At 43.6% G+C, this 22,680-nt stretch overlaps 2 protein-coding genes across 2 annotated transcripts in view; both read right to left on the bottom strand.

The window, feature by feature from the left end:
• LOC106561627 (prickle-like protein 1) overlaps window positions 1-2,942 on the bottom strand; it is a 66,773-nt gene extending 63,831 nt beyond the window's left edge. Inside the window, 1 exon segment of the mRNA XM_045688465.1 lies at window positions 2,656-2,942. The gene's annotated coding sequence lies outside the window, so the exon portion shown is untranslated.
• The window catches only part of LOC123724587 (putative uncharacterized protein DDB_G0290521), a 47,473-nt gene that overhangs the window by 6,519 nt on the left and 18,274 nt on the right, over window positions 1-22,680 (bottom strand). The window lies entirely within an intron of this gene.

Here is a 22,680-nt window from a genome sequence, read left to right as displayed (position 1 = left end):
ATTTTAGTGTTCCCTTTATTTTTTTGAGCAGTGTATAATACTTCATAGAAAAGCAACTTTGAATAATGGGAAACAGGAAAGGACAAAAAAATCTCAGACTTTGGTGTATGTTTTATATGCTTAGATATATTCATTATTTATGCTGATAAAGCGCAGTGGTTTATTATGATCCTGCAATTACTATGCCAATTCGGGGCTCCTGAGTGGCACAGTGGTCTAAGTCATTGCATCTCAGTCCTTGAGGTGTCACTACAGACACCCTGGTTCAAATCCAGGCTGTATCACAACCAGCTGTGATTTGGAGTCCCATAGGTCGGGGAACACAATTGGCCCAGTGTTGTCCGGTGTAGGCCGTCATTGTAAAATAAGAATTTGTTCTTAACTGACTTGCCTAGTTAAATAAATAAATAAAATATTGAGCACACAAACATTATCCCTTTTGGAGTATCATCAAGTATCATTATCTTATGAAGAGATGCAATAAATCACCTAGATATGATTTCACTTTAGATAGTTATGTCATGATGAAATGTCATTAATGAGCTGACCAAAAAGCTGCCAACCAAAGCAGTGAGTGACTGTTCTAGCCACTAGGTGACACCCATACCTTGATTTCTACTCTGAGTGCTTTCCCTTTCCCTATTTTCCCAAGAAACACACACACACACAGATGAACACACACTCGGACACAGGACACGTACACACACACACACACACACACACACACACACACACACACACACACACACACACACACACACACACACACACACACACACACACACACACACACACACACACACACACACACACACACACACACACAGCATTCCATAGTGTTTCAAACACAAATGTTTCTGTACTCAGATTCAATAATAACTTCCACATGAACGGCGTCACACTAACTCAACCCCCAAATGTATTGTACATAATCCCTGCCTGACCAAGTGACAGTTAAAACCTCTCATGCATGACACTGTAGGAGACCACTCTGAAGTGTGAGAACGGATAAGTCTGTTCTCCCCTCTCTGAGAAGACAGGCTTTAAACAGGGCTGTGCTGGGATCAGGAGAGAGAGAGAGTTAGCGAGAGAGAGAGTTAGAGAGAGAGAGAGATATGCTTTTCTTTCCCCCATACAGCCCCCCAGCTGTGGCCACAGTGACAGATTACAAGCCAGCCTGTCTGTGTAAGTGTATGTGCGTGGCGTGCGTGTGTGTGTGTGTGTGTGTGTGTGTGTGTGTGTGTGTGTGTGTGTGTGTGTAGGGTTGTCCTGCCCTCCCTCCATCTGACTGATACTGAGCCTAGAGCATACCACAGAGCCACACTACAATACAAGCCTCCATAGAGAGAGCATGTAGACATGCTTATGCTGATGTTGACCGTACCATGTTGGGAGCAAATATTATTTGAGGATAACTTTAGTAAATATAACATCCACTGCCATGTGTTGGTGCCTTTGGCTATCCTAAAATATTGAGATGAGTGTGTGTGCGTGTGTGCGCGTGTCACCATTCCCCAATGGGATTATAATAATTTTGAGAATCTCTTCAAAAAGGTGTGTGATTATGAAGCAGTCGTTTGAACTGTATGAGCAGTGAGCACAGGTGCTTAGTTTCACTGAGAGACGTCAGTTAGCAATATATCCATCAATAATCTTAAACACACGAGACGACAGAAAATGAATGAAAGGTGACACTTTGGAGAGAGAGTAAACACACTCTCCGTTCACCCTTTGAGCAGAGCGCAAGGCGGCTCTCCGTTCACACGTCGAGCAGAGCGCAAGGCGGCTCTCCGTTCACCCGTTGAGCAGAGCGCAAGACGGCTCTCCGTTCACCCGTTGAGCAGAGCGCAAGGCGGCTCTCCGTTCACCCGTCGAGCAGAGCGCAAGGCGGCTCTCCGTTCACCCGTCGAGCAGAGCGCAAGGCGGCTCTCCCAGAGTTGGGGATGGGACCGCGCAGGGAGAGACTGTCAGACAGCGCAGCAGCAGCGGCCAGTCACAGTTCTCTGCGCCGACCAGTTGTCACCAAAGTGACAGGCAACAGCTGAGTCCATACATCTGCAACCCAGGGAGCCTCCACACTTCGAAGTTCGCTATATTTTAGACCATATTGCTTCAAGTATTGAAGTTAGGTATTTTTCACAAGACCACAACTGACAAGGAAAGTAGCCTATTTGTGATCTTATCGGAAGGTCGGGCTAGCTAGACTTTGTTAATTTCCCATGTAGGCAAGGCTATTTCATTTCTGAAAAGCATTCATAATAACTTACAGGCCATGCATAACGGAGGCCTATTTGATATGTATCATAGAAAGCCCCTCTCAGACCTTTGCTAAAAAAAATGCCAACACGTTTTCTGAGTCAACAGCAGGGCATTTAAATATGAGAGAGACTCTGATCGAAAATGTACTTCTCTAGATGAACAAATAGCACAAAGCTTATTGTGAATGGTAGCCTAATAAAGTGACTCATTCACTATTAATATAGCTTGCTCATGATAAATACTTTCAGAAAATAAAACACACTTCACTGGGCAGCTCAATTCAGCCTCATAAAAGTTAAACGAAATTACAATATAAACATGTTTCCATTATGCAACAGGCTATCATTTGATATTTGTTACACTGATACAAGGACGCAACATAAATGGTATCCTTACCCCCAAAGAGTTCAGTCGTGGTAAACAAAGAATCCAGAACTAATATTCCTTGACGTGTAGAAACGATTCAAGTTACGTCGCATTGGCATAGGATGAAATGTCCAGAAAGCGCACCGCTGTCCCGCAGACTTGTCCCGAACTGCGCGGTTAGATTCGTCCAAATGTCGGCGACTGCATGTTTGTAGGCAAAACGAGTGAACTAGGGAGACTACTTTGTAAAAGTTCATCTGACTGTCACAGCATCTCCTTATAAATTCACTAGCGCCCCGTTCGTAATAATGGGCTCAACTCGAGCCACACCGAAATGCCATTAGCATTGCTCTTTGCCTATTGGCTTAAACAAGCAACCCCCACCGAGAGAGAGAGAGAGAGAGAGAGAGAGAGAGAGAGAGAGAGAGAGAGAGAGAGAGAGAGAGAGAGAGAGAGAGAGAGAGAGAGAGAGAGAGAGAGAGAGAGAGAGAGAGAGAGAGAGAGAGAGAGAGAGAGAGAGAGGTGGACATTCTTAGTAATCTCGAGAATGTTGACGATTTTTGCCGCGAGTTTCACTCCTGCTTCCATTTCCACTGGGACTGCTCCAGAGAAAGTCTTTAATACTGTATCATAGATGTTAACAAAGTGAGTCATTGAGTGAGCTATAGCCTGCACATCTGGATAAAATCGAAAGCTTGTGCAGAGGATGCAAAGTAAATGTTTTGTTTTAGTTAAATTGCCTCAGCCCAGCCACATAATGGATTTTGAACATTTATGAAATCTCATGAAAATCATGGATTGGCCTGCAATTAATAATCTCTCTCTCTCTCTCTCTCTCTCTCTCTCTCTCTCTCTCTCTCTCTCTCTCTCTCTCTCTCTCTCTCTCTCTCTCTCTCTCTCTCTCTCTCTCTCTCTCTCTCTCTCTCTCTCTCTCTCTTCCAGTATTCTCCCCAGTCCCATCCTAGTGACACACATCGCCCACACTCCCTCCTCCATCATCATAAGAGCTTTATCGCAGGTGATAGAAACCAATCACTTTCACAGCCCTCTTGGTTCCTTTTACCACCAAAGAAGAATAAGCTACACATTCTTTTAAAAATGTTTTCTGCACACAGGTGATGTAACAGTACCCCTATTTACAGTCAGTGAAAGGTAAACCAACAGTGCTTTCAGAAAGTATTCACATCCTTGAATTCTTCCACATTTTGTTGTGTTACAGCTGAATTGATTAGATGGATTAGATTTCTATTTTTTTGTCACCGTTCTACACACCATATTTTCAAGCATAGTGGTGGCTGCATCATGTTATGGGTATGCTTGTTGGACGGGAGTTTTTCAGGATAAAAAATAAATGGAATGGAGCTAAGCACAGGAAAAATCCTAGAGGAAAATCTTGTATGGTCTGCTTTCCACCAGACACTGGGAGATGAATTCACCTTTCAGCAAGACAATAACCTAAAACACAAGGCCAAATCTACACTAGATTTGCTTACTAAGAAGACAGTGAATGTTCCTGAGTGTCCGAGTTACAGTTTTGACTTAAATCTACTTGAAAATCTATGGCAAGACCTGAAACGGTTGTCTAGCAATGATCAACAACCAATTTTATAGAGCTTGAAGAATTTTGAAAAGAATAAAGGGGCAAATGTTGCACAAACCAGGAGTGGAAACCTCTTAGAGTCTTACCCAGAAAGACTCACAACTATAAACGCGGCCAAAGATGTTTATACAAAATATTGACTCAGGGGTGTGAATACTTATGTAAATGAGATATTTCTGTACTTTATTTTCAATACATTGACGGTATGAATATTTTCTGAAGGCACTGTATATGCACACTCTGAAAAAGGGCCATCGCTCAACTCTCTGTTATTGGATCAGTCAAATGCCTCTGGTTGATTGAAGTTTTAGAGTTAGTAAGCTAACCAATCTGTCTTTGAACAGTATAGGGCTTCAAAAGGCCGACTGTTTTTGAAGCATTTAGAGAAAAGCATAGGTATAATATGTTATGATTGATTGTTATCACTTAGCATGGACCAAAACAACTGGAGCAAGTCTGACAAGGCTCCAAAATAACCCCCTAAAGGTCAAAGATGAGGTCAGTGTTGATGTCTTTGGGACCATATCACTTTTACAAAATGGGACATCAAAGCTTTAAGCTACATGTGTAATATAAATGTGACAAATGGCTCATTCTGATTGGATGACCTTTGACCCCTAACATTAGAATAAGGAGATCGGTCATTGGTTGACCCAGGTCATGGTCCGCTGAAAGCATTATAAGTGGGACCAGGTTCTGCCAAACCCTGTCAATCAATCTCCACACACACACACACACACACACACACACACACACACACACACACACACACACACACACACACACACACACACACACACACACACACACACACACACACACACACACACACACACACACACACAGAGAGAGAGTTCAACGGCCGGAGTGCACCGCTCTGACAGGTTTCATCTGGACCAGATGGATGTAAAGCCTACTTCTCTTTGGCGTTGCACTTCAATGAAATATATTTTCTTTGTGTGTTTCTTTTTCCCATTTCTGGTCCCCTGTAAAATAGCGAGACATACTAAGAGTTACAACCATGTTCAAAGTATTTGAGTGTGCTGGGAAGTAAACAAAACGAACAGCAGAACTATTTTTACATCACAGTATCTTGATGTTAAGAAACGGTTCAGTTCAACCAATGAGTGTTGTAAATTAGCCACACAGAGCCCTTTAATGGTCAGTGTTGGTTGGTCATGCTGTCTCGAGAAAGGACACTGAATCAGATAGCATATCTGTCTGTCAGGCCATATGATTTACTGCTACCCTAATGCTCTACGTGGGTTAGAGCAGAATGTTTATTAAGCAAACCTCTTTCCCTATCACCTATCACTTATCTTAATCTATTGCTTATCTAATGTGATATTTATGACAGTGTTGTAAAAAGGCTCTTACAACGCAGCATCACTGGGCTGTAGAACCATTAGGATGGCTTGCATACCAAGCAAGCGCAGCATGTTTCACTGTGTTCAGATGAAGTTTCTTCACTGCTACATTCAGGACCGGCTGTCCTGGACTAAACAACTACTTTGGAAAAGCTCTTAGAAAACGGCCCAAATTATTTGTTCATTCAGCTACTTTGACAAAAGAGGGACAATCACTCATATAGAGTACAAGCTAAGTCATTTACTTGATCAGTAAGCGGATAGCACTTTGAAGATTCATCATTTGATTTGAGGAAAAAACCCTTCCAATGCAGCTGTATGTTATGTTTGGCAGGTTTTGTGACAGAACAGAAGGGAATGCTTTCGTTGTGCGAAATCTTTAATATTTTTAACAAGATTGGGAGCTCAGGGTGCCCCCTGCAGAGATCGCTCTCTCTCTCTCTCTCTCTCTCTCTCTCTCTCTCTCTCTCTCTCTCTCTCTCTCTCTCTCTCTCTCCAGCAAAACTGGTCTAATTATATGATTATTATTAATTAGTAGGAAGATACAGTTTTCCTCAAGAATATATTCCTATTTGAGCTCCGTGCCTCAGACACAAGCCCACAATAAGCACTTTGTGACTTTGATACTTTCCCTTGAAGCGAAGAGCTATTACACTTTCTCTCTCTCTGTTTCCATTATTAATTGAGAGAAATCTTCCGGTGTGAGTCCAGCTACGACAATAGCTGAGCTTCAGCATGCCCTAAAGTCAATCCTTCAACAATGGATTCATTCTGGCCCCATATCTTTTTTTATTTTTATTTTTTATTTTACCTTTATTTAACCCGGTAGACAAGTTGAGAACAAGTTCTCATTTGCAACTGCGATCTGGCCAAGATTAAGCAAAGCAGTTTGACACATACAACAACACAGAGTTACACATGGAATAAACAAATATACAATCAATAATACAGTAGAAAAATCTATATACAGCATGTGCAAATGAGGTAGGATAAGAGAGGTAGCAATAAATAGGCCATGGTGGCGAAGTAATTACAATATAGCAATTAAACACTGGAATGGTAGGATGTGCAGAAGGTGAATGTGCAAGTTGAGATACTGGGGTGCAAAGGAGCAAGATAAATAAATAAATAAATAAATACAGTATGGGGATGAAGTAGATTGGATGGCCTATTTACAGATGAGCTATGTACAGGTGCAGTGATCTGTGAGCTGCTCTGACAGCTGGTGCTTAAAGCTAGTGAGGGAAGTAAGAGTCTCCAGCTTCAGAGATTTTTGCAGTTCGTTCCAGTCATTGGCAGCAGAGAACTGGAAGGAGAGGCGGTGGGTTTAATATAATGCTGGTGGGTATGAAAAATTCAGCAACACAGAATCCCCCCTCTGCATACATATTTTATAGACATGATGTAAACTATATTATACATGTATATTGCATAGTGCATACACTAGCAATAAACAGATGAGCAAGCTGTTACTGCACACTTGGATTGTGGTTGTTTTGACCTAGACATTACATTTGGTTAAGGTTTGTTTGGAACGTCCACATTCTTCTTCTTCTTCTTCTTCTTCTTCTTCTTCTTCTTCTTCTATCTGACAGTAGATGAGAACACTACAAATGTGATTGCGGTTGTGCCACTGGTTGCTGGGTCTAGGTGAGGTTATTTGCTGTGGCGTTAGTATGGTCTTTAACCATTGGCTTCTCACCATATGCTCTCTTTGATTTGGAGGCTATATGTTGACTCTGTCTCTGTATCCGTGGTGCTTGTGTCAACTCATTTCGTCGACATAGTCGGCTTCATTCATTTTATCGTGTTGGCATGGTTTTGCTTCCTCTCGCAAGCCAATTTGTGACATCAATACAAACACTGGCAAATTTAGAATATTCATTCTGTCATTGTTTGTCTAACGAAATGTTTCGAAATAATTAGAATGTAGCTAACCCTTTTGAGACATTACGTTCTCTAAATGGAAGGCTGATCTGCAATTACACCCGAGACATTACAGTGAGAAGTGTTCTGGTACAGTGCTCACCGGATGCAGAATCTGTACTACAATTCTACATCCGAACATAATTGAGGGGCTTCTTTTTCCAAAGAGAAGGATCCTGTTGCTTCATGAGTTTACACAGGATGACAAACAAACAAGTGACCAGAGCTGAGGCTGAGGCAGGGCAGCCTGGGCCAAACAGCTGGATGTCTCCAGTCTCTCCAGTCCACCAGTCACCTGGCTTCTCTCCATACTTCAAACACTGGTCTGACCAATTAGAACCCACTGCCCCGAGCCAAAGCCACAAAAGGCCTGCAGGGCATTCAGCTTTTAGCCAGTTGACTGACTGGGTTTGTTGTTGGGTTGGAGAGCTTGTCACACAGAATGACAAATGGGATCACATTACTAAAACAAACAGACTAATGCTGTGTCAGGAGATACAATGGGAGAAAAGGATTGATTGGTTTTCACTCAATTCTTCCAAAATAAACCCCATGAAAACAGCAGAGTAACAGACTCTTGGGTTTTTGGATGAACTGCAATAACAATAGCCAAATTGGGTATTCTTCTTGGTCCTTCCGATCCAACATAAACACTGGTACATATGTGTGTACAAGGAAGTGCTTGGGCTACTCCCTAAATACAGTACATATACAAAAGTATGTGGACACTCCTTCAAATTAGTGGATTTGCCTATTTCAGCCACACCCGTTGCTGTCAGGTGTATAAAATCGAGCACACAGCCATGCAATCTCCATAGACAAACAGTGGCAGAAGAATGGTCTTACTGAAGAGCTCAGTGACATTCAACGTGGTACTGTCATAGGATGACACCTTTCCAACAAGTCAGTTTGTCAAATTTCTGCCCTGCTAGACCAACTGTAAGTGCTGTTTGTTGTGAAGTGGAAACGTCGGTCCCATTCTATCCCAGACCCAGGCCAGGTCGGAAGTCCCCTGGTCGGAATGGCCCCCAGCCACTAGAGGGGAGCGAGGGAGACTGGGGTGCTGGGTATATTACTCCAACAGGGAAATCTGTAGTCAGAACCGTCTATGTCTTCTGCAGCTAATTTGTTTTTATGTCAATGGGTTCAACACATTTCCATGTTTCTTCTTCTTCTTCTACTTCTTACTTTTAATACGCTATTTTGTTTCTTTGTTTAGCACTTTCCCACTGGGCACACCAAGTCATTTCTACATAGAAATGTGGGTAATTTAGAGAGACATTGATCAATGAGATTTCAACGTTTATTAAGCTACTCAAAAGGACAGCCAGAAGTTTGTGGAATTCTCAATATGTTATCGCTATGCTTTCAACCATCTAAAAGCACAACTTTTCAATGGGTCAACTGTAAGTGCTGTTAATGTGAAGTGGAAATGTCTAGGAGCAACAAGTGCTCAGCCACGAAATGGTATGCCATATAAGCTCACAGAATGTGACCAATAAGTGCTGAAGCGCGTAGCGCATAAAAATTGTCTGTCCTCGGTTGCAACACTCACTACCGAGTTCCAAATTGCCCCTGGAAGCAATGTCAGCACAATAACTGTTTGTTGGAAGCTTCATGAAATGGGTTTCCATGGCCGAACGGCTGCACACAAGCCTAAGATCAGCATGAGCAATGCCAAGTTTCGGCTGGAGTGGTGTGAAGCTTGCCGCCGTTGGACTCTGGAGCAGTGGAAACGCGTTCTCTGGAGTGATGAGTCACGCATCACCATCTGGCAGTCTGACTGACTAATCTGGGTTTGGTGGATGCCAGGAGAATGCTACCTGCCCCAATGCATAGCGCTAACTGTACAGTTTGGTGGAGGAGGAATAATGGTCTGGGGCTGTTTTTTATGGTTCGGGCTAGGCCCCTTAGTTCCAGTGAAGGGAAATCTTAACACTATAGCATACAATAATATTCTAGACGATTCTGTGCCTACAACTTTGTGGCAACAATTCGGGGAAGGCACTTTCCTGTTTCAGCATGACAATGACCCTGTGCACAAGGCGAGGTCCATACAGAAAGGGTTTGTAAAGATTGGTGTGGAACAACTTGACTGGCCTGCACAGAGCCCTAACCTCAACTCCATTGAACACCTACGGGATGAATTGGAACGCCAATTGCGAACCAGGCCTAATCACCCAACATTACGGCCTGACCTCACTAATCCTCCTGTGGCTGAATGGAAGCAAGTCCCAGCAATGTTCCAACATCAAGTGGAAAGCCTTCCCAGAAGAGTGGAGGCTGTTATAGCAGCAAAGAGGGAACCAACTCCATATTAATGCCCATGATTTTGGAATGAGATGTTCGACAAGCAGGTGTCCACATACTTTTGGTCATGTAGTGTATCTTTGCTCCTCACTAAGAGCACCCAGAGGGCTGAATCGGAGTCTTTGCCAGAGCAAAATAGTCAAATTATGAACAAATGATGGTGAAATAATGTTTAGAAACTGTATGTGGTGCAGGAAAGGCGTGGTTGGAGAATTTGCAGTTGACAGCACCGCACTATCTATTTCCTAATACTAGGAAAATATATTACATTTTTTCACATTAGATTCTACAGTTCCCCATGTTATCAGACACTTTCACAGATTCTATCAGTCAAACACACAGCGTTACACCCATCCAAAATGGTCAGAGGTGCTGCTCCTCCAACCTCCAACATTAGCATATTCCCCGTTAATCTTCAGCCAATTTCGGGGCTTTCAGCCTGGTAATATCTAGCTCTCTGTGCGTGCTTTGGTAGACAACCTGGGACCTGGGAGCATTCCATGCTACTCCTCCACTCTCTCTCTCCCTCCCTGGCTGATGACACACAATGCTCCCCCTATCCCAGACCCAGGCCAGGTCGGAAGGCCCCCGGTCAGAATGGCCCCCAGCCAGTAGAGGGGAGTGGGGGAGACTGGGGTGCTGGGGAAAGACAAATATGTGGTATATTACTCCAACATAGAAATCTGTAGTCAGAACTGTCTATGTCCACTCTGTGTCTCCTACCACCAAACAGATTTTTGTTTTTTATGGGTCATGTCAATGGGTTCAACACATTTCCTTGTTTCTTCTTCTTCTTCTTTTCACTTTTAAGACGCTATTTTGTTTGTTTGCTTAGCACTTTCCCACTGGGAATACAATGTCAGATATGTTGTATTTATACAGCAACTTAATGTGTTACCACTGTGCTTCATCTAATAGCGCAACCAAATGACCTGGATGGCAGTTGAGATTACATTACAAGTACATAGTGCAAGTGATCGATGCTGTTTGAGATTCTGTGCAGATACTTATATTGTGACGACCTGCAACCTTTGCATACTATGTTGACCATGCACACTTTCTATGAGTACATAAGAAGACATTATAGTAACAGTAACCTCAAATTGTGGCCATGGACGTGTTACTCATTTTAAGATTGAATAAATACTGTTACATTAGTTGTAAGATAGCCTTAACTTTTGGCCATTTACTGTATTATAAAAGTAAAATTGAATTGTGTTTGGTTAACAACTGTCAGGGATTCCTAGGAGTGGTGGTTGGAGTCAGGCACAGAGAGCAGAGGGTAAGTATAACGTCTTTATTTCTCCGGCACAAAACGGTCACGCCAAAAACAGAGGGCGCGTAACAAGGTAGACCAGCCCAAAAACACAGGGCAAAACAGTCCGGAGAGAAATAAGGCGCCAGCCAGCACATCCAACAATAAACAGTGAAATAATCCCGCACAACCCTGGGCGGGCCTAACAGGCTTAAATAAACACAAATCAAGAAACAAACAGGGAACAGGTGCAACCAATAAGACCAAACAAACAGAAAAGGAAAAAGGGATCAGTGGCGGCTAGTAGACCGGCAACGACGACCGCCGAGCGTCGCCCGAACAGGCAGGGGAGCCACCTTCGGTGGGATTCGTGACAACAACGCAACCAAACATCAACAATTAAAAGAGACTTATCTAATGCTTGGATAGTTTCATCTGAGTCAGTTGGCTTAATCTTATTCTTTAACTTTTAGACGTGAATTCCGTGAATTCAGATGTGAATTCCACATATAATTTATTAACTTGTCGACAAGTTAGTAGGATATTTACTATATTGCAAAAGTGATATTGAATTGTGTTTGGTTGTCAACAAATTCCAATTTGTCTAAAAATGTATAATTGGATATGTTGGATTCATGTCTCCATCTCAACCAAGAATCAAAGTTAAGAATAGGACTAAATCAAATCAAACTTTATTTAAAGTGGATTTGATAGTCATTTTCTTTAAGCAGGAGCTAAACTCAAAAAAAGAAATGTCCCTTTTTCAGGACCCTGTCTTTCAAAGAAAAAAATTGTAAAAATCCAAATAACTTCACAGATCTTCATTGTAAAGGGTTTAAACACTGTTACCCATGCTTGTTCAATCAACCATAAACAATTAATGAACATGCACCTGTGGAACGGTCATTAAGACAGTAACAGCTTACAGACGGTAGGCAATTAAGGCCACAGTTATGAAAACCTAGGACACTAAAGAGGCCTTTCTACTGACTCTGACAAACACCAAAAGAAAGATGCCCAGGGTCCCTGCTCATCTGCGTGAACGTGCCTTAGGCATACTGCAAGGAGGCATGAGGACTGCAGACGTGGCCAGGGCAATATTGCAATGTCTGTACTGTGAGACACCTAAGACAGCACTACAGGCAGACAGGACGGACAGCTGATCGTCCTCACAGTGGCAGACCACGTGTAACAACACCTGCACAGGATCGGTACATCCGAACATCACACCTGCGGGACAGGTACAGGATGGCAACAACAACTGCCCGAGTTACACCAGGAACGCACAATCAAAATTTGGAGTTGGAGGGTCCGTCATGGTCTGGGGCGGTGTGTCACAGCATCATCGGACTGAGCTTGTTGTCATTGAAAGCAAATCTCAACACTGTGCATTACAGGGAAGACATCCTCATCCCTCATGGGGTACCCTTCCTGCAGGCTAATCCTGACATCACCCTCCAGCATGACCATGCCACCAGCCATACTGCTTGTTCTGTGCGTGATTTCCTGCAAGACAGGAATGTCAGTGTTCTGCCATGGCCAGCGAAGAGCCCGGATCTCAATCCCATTGAGCACGTCTGGGACCTGTTGGATCGGAGGGTGAGGGCTAGGGCGATTCCCCCCTGAAATGTCCTGGAACTTGCAGGTGCCTTGGTGGAAGAGTGGGGTAACATCTCAGAGCAAGAACTGGCAAATCTGGGGCAGTTCATAAGGAGGAGATGCACTGCAGTACTTAATTGCAGCTAGTGGCCACACCAGACACTGACTGTTACTTTTGATTTTGACCCCCCCCTTTGTTTAGGGACACATTATTCCATTTCTGTTAGTCACATGTCTGTGGAACTTGTTCAGTTTATGTCTCAGTTGTTGAATCTTGTTATGTTCATACAAATATTTACACTAAGTTTGCTGAAAATAAACGCAGTTGGCAGTGAGAGGACGCTTCTTTTTTTGCTGAGTTTACATCTCCCACAAACGTTGATATTAGGTTGCGTTGACAACCAAACACAATTCAATATCCAGTTTGTCCACAAATTCATAATTGATATCTTGGATTCAATTTTCCATCTCAAACCAAAAACCGAAATATAGAATAGGACTAAATCTAATCTAATTAAACTTCAAATGCACTTTGAATAAAGCTTGATTTGATTTAGTCCAATAAATGTAACTTAGATCTTTGGTTGCGATGGAAATGTGAATCTACCATATTTATGATTAACTTGAAGATTACATTTTTCATCAACCAAAGCTTGAAATCCTAGGTCTATATGTATTGTCTATTTTTAGTTGAACCCTGGGTTGAATTGAAACAATAACTGTTGATGACTTACAGGCCTAAATAGTCTCATTGATGATGTATGACTTACAAAGTATGGTCACATTTCATTTGTTCTATTAAACCTATAGTCAATATATTTAGTTATTATGAGGTCTCGCAATAATCATTCTTACAATAGCATATTGGTGGTAATCAGTGACAAATAGAAAAGCTAAACTGGGCTTGGTTAAAACCCTGGATGGGAATCTAAATGAATACGTATCCACTAGGAGGTGCTGTCCAGCCTATAGTTTAAAAAATATATATTTGTGAATATAATGTTGAAGTTGTTTATAAGGTACAAATTCAACATATTTTGAAAATTGGTTACAATGATTACATAATCCTGTGTTTGAAATGTCACCCTCAAAACAACAGTTGATGACTTTTTTAAAAATCCAATGTATTGCCTACGTAGATTCCACGTCACAATACGTTGACAGACTACGTTAAAACAACTTTGATTCAACCAATTTGTGCCCACTGGGTTTATCCATAGACAAACTCAAAACTCTCACTGCTGGATTTGTATGGCTCATCAGAATTTTAGCTATGGCCCAAACATTAAATCATCAGATGATCATCAAACAACTTGCCATTTTTGTGGATATTTTCCATCCCTTTGTCTTCAAACCACTAAAAACCTGGTCTGTGTCTTCAGACCACTAGTAACCTGGGCTGTGTCTTCAGAACACTAAAAACCTGGTCTGTGTCTTCAGACCACTAGTAACCTGGGCTGTGTCTTCAGAACACTAGTAACCTGGGCTGTGTCTTCAGACCACTAAAAACCTGGGCTGTCTTCAGAACACTAAAAACCTGGGCTGTGTCTTCAGACCACTAAAAACCTGGGCTGTGTCTTCAGACCGCCAAGTAACCTGGGCTGTGATTAATTGTTACCTTCCATCCCTGTGTTTTCCTTTTCATTCTTATCTTAGACATTGCAGCATTTACTATATCAATCCCCCTGCAGCAGTGGGCTGGGAATCCTTTTGGCATTGTGCATACGTACGCCCACACACACACACACACACACACACACACACACACACACACACACACACACACACACACACACACACACACACACACACACACACACACACACACACACACACACTCAAATTAGCCAGCAGTAATGTCTTCAGAATGTTGTTAACAAAATGTTTTAAAATTTGAGACCAAGATCAACATGGAAAGGTTGGGACCGAAATGTGACAAGTCTACAATCCTGTTACATTAAAGTAATTTTCTCTCTGTGATTTAATGATATGAAGGAGTTCTCGTTTCAGAATGCTATTAGAATTCAGCGCTGGGTCACATTGCTTTAGGAAATACCATCAACAGCTTTCCGCCGCAGAAATACCTTAAGTGAGGTCACCCACTGCCATGCACTGAAGCTTCTGCTTTTACACTTTATGTATCAAATGTTATATTGTACAGACTCGTAAGGAGGGTAGAAAACACCAAATAACAGGATTTATGGTTCCCTGGCACCTCGTTTGGCGTATCAGAACATGCATGATACATTTTCCCTCATTACACACACACACACACTCACACACACACACACACACACACACACACACACACACACACACACACACACACACACCCCTACACATTCACACCCTTGCACACACACACCCCTACACACACACACACACACACGCACACACACACCCCTACACACACACACACACACCCCTACACACACACACACACACACACACACACACACACACACACACACACACCCCCTACACACACACACCCCTACACACACACACACACACACACACACACACACACACACACACACACACACACACACACACACACACACACACACACACACACACACACACACACACACACACACACACACACACACACACACACACACACACACACACTGCGACTGTCCTTTACACATTTCTACATTTCCACTTGTTTCACCTAAAATGGCGTCAGTGTGGTAGTTGTAATTCTTCTAGTGATGAAAGGTGTTTTTCCATGTAGGGTCGTCTTGTTGTTTTTGTAGGTTATTATCCTACAGGGTTCATCAGCCTGGAACTATGGAAGATTCTGTCTGCACCTTTACAGGACGGGGGGCGTGTGTGTGTGTATATGTGTGTGTGTGAGAGAGTTTGTGTACCTGGTGCGTGTGTATCTCTATGACTGTGTACAGTATGTGTGTGTTGTCATCACAAGGGATGGAGGGAAGGAGGGAGGGAGGGAGGAGACGGTTGGGGAAAGGCAGTCTGGAGGTAACAGCCCCTCTTAGGAATCTGCCCCATTCCCAACATTCCAGATCCTAGCAGGGTGTTTTCCATGGAGGAGCAGAGCAGTGTGGTCGCTTCATAGCACAGTACAGCGGGACTCCACCGTAGCTCAGCTCAGAGACTTTGGAAAACTGGGCCCCTGGCTCTGCTGCCCCAGACCTGGGTTCAAATACTATTTGAAATCATTCAAATACTTTGATCATTTGCTTTAGCCTGCCTGGAGTGCCTGTTCAGTTTACACTTTCTATTGGTCCCATGTGCCAGACAAGTTCAATCACACAAAGATGAAATATATGAAATTACTTCATATCGTGTTTGAACCCAGGTCTGACTGGGCCCCTGCTACTCCAGTTCCTCTCATTACCCAGAAAGCCATGGCATTAACAGATCTTTATCAGTACACCGGTCCCTGTACAGACTCGCCACTCAGCCACTCTCTCTTTGTTTTATTTCAGCGACCAGACCCGAGAGCCAGAGAGGGATTTACATGGGCTAAGTAGTGCACAGCGGTGCAGTCCTAATCTGAACACTGTCAATTTGTTGTAATAGGTAATACATGCCACTTAGCGAACACTACAGTGAGTTCATTATGTTTGATTTTTGTTTTTTAGATTTGCCTACTGGAATTCAACCAAAGACCACTCTGACCAACTCAGCCATAAAGGAAATTGTTTTTCCTTTTCCTTGTGTTTTCTGAGTGAATTGACTGAATGTGGTCATGTTGTGGTGGAAGGAAGAACTGTATGTTGTGGTCGAGAACCACGTTGATAGTTACATCCCGTGGAGGAGAAGTAAACAGGGAAAACAGTTATTTAAACAGAGAGAGAAAGGAGAGAGAAAGGAGAGAGAAAGAGAGAGGGAAGGAGAGAGAGAGAGACACAGAGAGAGAGAGAGACAGAGAGATAGCGAGAGACATAGACAGAGAGAGAGAGAGAGAGAAAGTAAGAGGGAAGGAGACAGAGAGACAGAGAGAGAGAGAGACAGAGACAGAGAGAGAGAGAGAGAGAGAGAGAGAGAAAAAGTAAGAGAGCGAGAGGGGGAAGGAGAGAGAGACAGGACCACAGTGAGGGTAGAACAACAGTTCATCCTGAGAGGAAGTGAGAGAAAAGTAAGAGACAGAGAGAGAGACAGAACAAGAGAGAGAGAGAAAGAGAGAGAAAGAGGGAGAGAGAAAGAGAGAGAGAAAGAGAGAGAGAGAAAGAGAGAGGGGGAAAGAATAGAATAGTTGGTCTTCAGAGGATTGTCCTGGCTCTGCCCTGCTTTAACGGTTCTTGATGCTGCAGCAGCTATAGTAGCCATTGTGCTGAATGGAAAGTATGTCCGAGATATATGAAACACATGGCCTCTAGTACCTGTCAGGTCCTGTGGGTGGAGTTTCACACTATACTGTATAAGGGGCAGACACAGTAATGTAATGAGGCTGGATACGTCTCTGGAGAGGTCTGATACGGCACCTCCACTAAGCTCTGATTAGACTGCGACGCTACATTAGCACTACCGTAACATACAGGCCAGGCTAGCTAGGCCCTCCCAAGGTGAGCAGCACACCTCTGGGAGTGTGGCTGCTGCCGGACTAATTCAGCTCAGCTCGCTCAACTGACCGCCTGGCCAATGTAATACTGTATGTCTGGGTGTCGTCTGGGCGTCGTTGCTTTCGAAACCACTTATGCAATACAAAAATATGTGTTTTTATTTTTCAGTACTTTTGCGACTGTACATTACTCCCGCAAGCGTTGTGCAATGATCTTTGACCTTTTATAGTAATTAACCCACTCTATTGTGAATCTCCATGGGACTCAGATTCAGTAGTAGGTCTTCTCATTGTCTTTGAGATTTGGATAGTTTTAATTGGCCTCAGAGAAGACTGGTTCTCCCCAGAGATCACAGCTTAAACCCAGCCAGGAATCAAACCAACCTCCTCTAACTGGTACCTTCTCTACCTGAAATCGAATACGCCAACTAACAAGCATATCCCCTAATCTGGGTTTTGTCTGGCGAATGTCACTGTTACTCACAGACAACAGGGAGCCAAATGAGTGTGTGTTTGTGTGTGTGTGAACATGTGTGTGCACGTGTGTGTGTACGTGTATGTGTGTGTACCAGGTCCCTGGGAGTGTGTTCTGTATTCATATGTAACTAGAGGGACTTGTCCCGCTGCAGATGACTAGTCTTATTGTCCAGATCATACATGGCATGGTAAACACTAATGATGCATTGGAATCAAACCAAATGTACTTTTAGGTGTCAGGGAAAATGTATGGGGTAAAAAGTACATTATTTTCTTTAGGAATGTAGTTTAAAACCAGTCAAACTGATGTAAAACTGAAGTAAAAGTTGTCAAAAATATAAATAGTAAAGTAAAGTACAGATACCTCAAAAAATGACTTAAGTAGTATTTGAAAGTATTTCTACTTAATTAAGTATTTTACACCACTGCTGTCGAATTTGTATTGTGTAGTATTGTGTAGTACAGAGGTGTAGTACAGAGAAACTATCGAGGTTAGCTAGCCAGCTACATTTTCAAACAAAGTCAACAACGCAGCCACTGCTAGCTGGCCAACTTTACCAGCTAGCAGTACTGTATCATTTTAGTCAATAAGATGTTTGCAACGTAATGTTAACTTTCTGAACATTCGAGATGTGTTGTCCACTTGTGTAGCTAGCAGGACTGACTTTGTGTTAGCTAGCCAACATTTAATTACTTCTGCGTTATGAAAGGAACTAGACACGGACACGAATGATCCATTGGTAGTTTGTTGTAATCAAGTATTGGTGCTAACCGTGTGTTATTGGATGCTAGCATGCTAGTTAGCTACGGCGTCATAGGATACGGTGCACTGGGTGGGTTTCACGGAAGAATACTGTACCAAGTTATCTAGCTGAATAAACTAAGTTTGAGCCTATTCCTGGAAACATTAAACCACTGTAGTTTACATCAATGATCATTTCTAAAGTGGAAGTTGGAAGAGTTATATTTGAGTGTTTCAGTGAATGGTTAGTGAGGGAGGCCCTGCTCTCTCGCTTCCCCAGTTGTTTAGTTAATTTTCATTCCAATCTCCTTTGCATTAGTGTAGCCTCATCTGTAGCCTGTCAACTATGTGTCTGTCCATCCCTGTTCGCTCCTCTCTGCACAGGCCATACAAATGCTTCACACCGCGTGGCTGCTGCCACTCTAACCTGGTGGTCCCAGCACGCACGACCCACGTGGAGTTCCAGGTCTCCGGCAGCCTCTGGAACTGCCGGTCTGTGGCCAACAAGGCAGAGTTCATCTCAGCCTATGCTACCCTCCAGTCCCTTGACTTCTTGGCGCTGACGGAAACATGGATTATCACAGAAAACACTGCTACTCCTACTGCTCTCTCCTCGTCTGACCACGTGTTCTCGCATACCCCGAGAGCATCTGGTCAGCGGGGTGGTGGCACTGGAATCCTCATCTCTCCTAAGTGGACATTCTCTCTTTCTCCCCTGACCCATCTGTCTATCTCCTCCTTTGAATTCCATGCTGTCACGGTCACTAGCCCATTCAAGCTTAATAACATCCTTATCATTTATTGCCCTCCAGGTTCCCTTGGAGAGTTCATCAATGAGCTTGACGCCTTGATAAGTTCCTTTCCTGAGGATGGCTCACCCCTCACAGTTCTGGGTGACTTTAACCTCCCTACGTCTACCTTTGACTCATTTCTCTCTGCCTCCTTCTTTCCACTCCTCTCCTCTTTTGACCTCACCCTCTCACCGTCCCCCCTACTCACAAGACAGGCAATACGCTTGACCTCATCTTTACTAGATGCTGTTCTTCTACTAATCTCACTGCAACTTCCCTCCAAGTCTCCGACCACTACCTTGTATCCTTTTCCCTCTCGCTCTCCTCCAAAACTACTCACTCTGCCCCTACTCAGATGGTATTGTGCCGTCGCAACCTTCGCTCTCTCTCTCCCGCTACTCTCTCCTCTTCCATCCTATCATCTCTTCCCTCTGAAGGTGCTCAATCCTTCTCCAACCAATCTCCTGATTCTGCCTCCTCAACCCTCTTCTCCTTCCTTTCTGCATCCTTTGACTCTCTATGTCCCCTATCCTCCCGGCCGGCTCGGTCCTCTCCTCCTGCTCCGTGGCTTGACGACTCATTGCGAGCTCACAGAACAGGGCTCCGGGCAGCCGAGCGGAAATGGAGGAAAACTAGCCTCCCTGCGGACCTGGCATATTTTCACTCCCTCCTCTCTACATTTTCCTCCTCTGTTTCTGCTGCTAAAGCCACTTTCTACCACTCTAAATTCCAAGCATCTGCCTCTAACCCTAGGAAGCTCTTTGCCACCTTCTCCTCCCTCCTGAATCCTCCCCCCCCCCCTCCTCCCTCTCTGCGGATGACTTCGTCAACCATTTTGAAAAGAAGGTTGACGACATCCAATCCTCGTTTGTTAAGTCCAACGACGCCGCTGGTCCTGCTCACATTGCCCTACCCTATGCTTTGACCTCTTTCTCCCCTCTCTCTCCAGATGAAATCTTGTGACTTGTGACGGCCAGCCGCCCAACAACCTGCCCGCTTGACCCTATCCCCTCCTCTCTTCTCCAGACCATTTCCGGAGACCTTATCCCTTATCTCACCTCGCTCATCAACTCATCCTTGACCGCTGGCTACGTCCCTTCCGTCTTCAAGAGAGCAAGAGTTGCACCCCTTCTCAAAAAACCTACACTCGATCCCTCCGGTGTCAACAACTACAGACCAGTATCCCTTCTTTCTTTTCTCTCCAAATCTCTTGAACGTGCCGTCCTTGGCCAGCTCTCTTGCTATCTCTCTCAGAATGACCTTCTTGATCCAAATCAGTCAGGTTTCAAGACTGGTCATTCAACTGAGACTGCTCTTCTCCTCCCAAAAAAAAAGAAACAAAAAAAAACGAAACAAAAAAGAAATAGATGTACTATTGTAAAGTGGTTGTTCCACTGGATATCATAAGGTGAATGCACCAATTTGTAAGTCACTCTGGATAAGAGTGTCTGCTAAATGACGTAAATGTAAATGTAATGTAAATGTTCCTCACAATCATCACACATAACATAGCCGACACTGCTATGATTCTCTTTTACCACTTCACCTAATCTTTCCCAAACATTACTGTTCTGGCCCTCCCTTCTCTTTATTTTCAATTCTCCTTTTCACAGCTTTTCTCTAATTGAATTAAACTCCTTTCTGCCTCAGTGGATCGACGTAAACGTTTTATGACCAAGTTCCCAAAAGCGTTTGTCAATTGGTGTGTATTTGACAAAGCTACAGTTAGGCCCTAAAGCTGAGGCTACGTAGTAATGTCAGAAGAAAATAATGAGAGAAAAAACCTCAATGTAGCCTATAGATTGCACAAGAATTAAACGTTTATAGATGTTTTATTAATTGTTCTCTCTTTATTCAACCCGCCTGCCCTTCATCCACACAATATTTCATGATCCTAAACCCGCCCGCCCCACGAATATTACCGAGTTGACTGCGGATTACGAGTCAACCCACACATCACTAGTACACATACACACGCACATCATATTTGAATGCCCTACCAGATCATCTGTGTTGCTGTAACCACACACACAACGTAATGGTGGGTAAAACATTCAGACCACCAAGATGATGAAAGTCATTACGACTGCACACACACATATTTAATTATTTAAACACAAAACCCTGGCACACTGAGTAAACCAGATGAATGTTTTGGAGGAAACAGACGTGTTTGTTCATGGTTAAGGACATCATGATGGATATTATCCATTGATGAAAATGTATTGCTCAAAGGCTTGGAGTGGATTTTTAAATGGAATGCATCCGACGATATAGAATGCATCCTATGATATAAATGCATCCTACAATATAGAATGCATACTACAATATAGAATGCATCCTATGATATAAATGCATCCTACAATATAGAATGCATACTACAATATAGAATGCATCCTATGATATAAATGCATACTACAATATAGAATTCATCCTACGATATAGAATGCATCCTACAATATAGAATGCATCCTACGATGAAGAATGCATCCCAAATTGCACCCTATTTATTATATATGGGGCGGCAGGTAGCCTAGTGGTTAGAGCGTTGGGCCAGTATATATGGGGCGGTAGGTAGCTTGGTGGTTAGAGCGTTGGGCCAGTATATATATAGGGCGTCAGGTAGCTGAGTGGTTAGAGCGTTGGGCCAGTATATATATAGGGTGTCAGGTAGCCGAGTGGTTAGAGCGTTGGGCCAGTATATATGGGGTGGTAGGTAGCTTGGTGGTTAGAGCGTTGGGCCAGTATATATATAGGGTGTCAGGTAGCCGAGTGGTTAGAGCGTTGGGCCAGTATATATGGGGCGTCAGGTAGCCTAGTGGTTAGAGCGTTGGGCCAGTATATATGGGACGGCAGGTAGCCTGGTGGTTAGAGCGTTGGGCCAGTATATATATAGGGTGTCAGGTAGCCGAGTGGTTAGAGCGTTGGGCCAGTATATATGGGGCGTCAGGTAGCCTAGTGGTTAGTGTTGGGACAGTATATATGGGGTGTCAGGTAGCCTAGTGGTCAGAGCGTTGGGCCAGTATATATGGGACGGCAGGTAGCCTAGTGGTTAGAGCGTTGGGCCAGTATATATATAGGCATCAGGTAGCCTAGTGGTTAGAGAGTTGGGCCAGTATATATAGGGCGGCAGGTAGCCTTAGGGTTAGAGCGTTGGACCAGTATATATGGGACGGCAGGTAGCCTAGTGGTTAGAGCGTTGGGCCAGTATATATATAGGCGTCAGGTAGCCTAGTGGTTAGAGAGTTGGGCCAGTATATATAGGGCGGCAGGTAGCCTTAGGGTTAGAGCGTTGGACCAGTATATATGGGACGGCAGGTAGCCTAGTGGTTAGAGCGTTGGGCCAGTATATATGGGACGGCAGGTAGCCTGGTGGTTAGAGCGTTGGGCCAGTATATATATAGGGTGTCAGGTAGCCTAATGGTTAGAGAGTTGGGCCAGTATATATAGGGCG

The sequence above is a fragment of the Salmo salar genome, chromosome ssa10 (genome assembly GCF_905237065.1).
Source record: "Salmo salar chromosome ssa10, Ssal_v3.1, whole genome shotgun sequence".
Classification (NCBI taxonomy): domain Eukaryota; kingdom Metazoa; phylum Chordata; class Actinopteri; order Salmoniformes; family Salmonidae; genus Salmo; species Salmo salar.
The sequence above is the reverse complement of the archived record's forward strand: the minus strand, read 5'-3'. Positions and strand labels throughout refer to the sequence as shown.